Below are 1,249 nucleotides of genomic sequence, written 5' to 3'. Positions count from 1 at the left end.
AGAGAACACTGATCCGTAGCATGAGAACCTGCACAAAGCTCACAAACCATAGCTATTTGATTAACTCCATACGTAGCCAGAGAATCAACCTTCATTGATAGCGCTTGGAGCTGGGCTGCAATAGCGGTGGCTGCATCAACTTCCAGAATACCTGCTACCTTGCCTGACGTCATCCTCTGAGTTGGGTTTTGATGCTCATTTGCAGCCATCGTCTCTATAAGATTATACGCCTCAGTATAGCTTTTAGCCCATAAGGCGCCTCCAGCTGCTGCATCGAGCATGGGCCGAGATTGGGCCCCCAAACCATTATAGAAACCAGTGATCACCATCCAATCCGGCATTCCATGATGTGGACATTTTCTCAACATTTCCTTGTAGCGTTCCCAAGCCTCGCACATAGATTCTGTAGGTTGCTGCGCAAACTGAGTAAGAGCACTCCTCATAGCAGCAGTCTTTGCCATCGGATAAAACTTCACCAGAAACTTTTGCGCAAGATCTTGCCACGTAGTGATGGACCCAGCTGGTTCAGAATGTAACCAGTCTTTAGCCTTGTCCCTCAGTGAGAATGGGAAAAGCCTCAACTTGATAGCCTCATCAGTCACGCCATTATACTTAAAAGTGCTGCAGATCTCGACAAAATTCCTTATGTGCATGTTGGGGTCTTCAGTTGCCGCTCCTCCAAAAGAAACAGAATTCTGCACCATCTGAATAGTGCCCGGCTTGATTTCAAAGGTGTTAGCTTGAATAGCCGGATGAAGGATGCTTGACTGAATGTCATCAATTTTAGGCCGAGAAAAATCCATAAGAGCTGGATCAGCTTGAACAATACGATCTCCCATGTTTACTGGTTCTTTCTGCTCAGTTCCTGAATCCGAATCCTCAAAATCTAACTTCTCCGGAATATCAAGAACTTCGTCTGTCTCCTCAGCTGTATCTAAAGTCCTCTTGCGAGCACGAGAACGAGTTTGCATAAACGCTTGCTAAAGTACCTGAAACACAACCGAAAAAATAAGTAACTACTACGTCCTAATCACTGAGTCCTAATGACCAATGATGGTAAGTACATAAACTAAACAAATACCGAGTCCCCCGGCAGCGGCGCCAAAAACTTGTTAGGGCGAAAAACACGCTAATATTCACGCAAGTATACGCGTTCGCAAGTAATATAGAATACTTTCTAGTTCGTTCCCTCAGAGACTCAGACTAAATTATTGTCTAATTAAACTCACTCACCAATGTATGATTACTT

The 1,249-nt window shown here is 44.5% G+C and overlaps 1 non-coding gene across 1 annotated transcript; it reads left to right on the top strand.

Annotated features, from left to right (window-relative positions):
* The first annotated feature begins 339 nt into the window (after positions 1 to 339).
* Positions 340 to 446, top strand: LOC141722301 (small nucleolar RNA R71). Its single transcript, XR_012575319.1, has one exon. It is a non-coding gene; the product is annotated as a small nucleolar RNA R71 (small nucleolar RNA).
* The last annotated feature ends 803 nt before the right edge of the window (positions 447 to 1,249 follow it).

The sequence above is a fragment of the Apium graveolens genome, chromosome 4 (assembly GCF_009905375.1).
Source record: "Apium graveolens cultivar Ventura chromosome 4, ASM990537v1, whole genome shotgun sequence".
NCBI classification, from domain to species: domain Eukaryota; kingdom Viridiplantae; phylum Streptophyta; class Magnoliopsida; order Apiales; family Apiaceae; genus Apium; species Apium graveolens.
The sequence above is the reverse complement of the archived record's forward strand: the minus strand, read 5'-3'. Positions and strand labels throughout refer to the sequence as shown.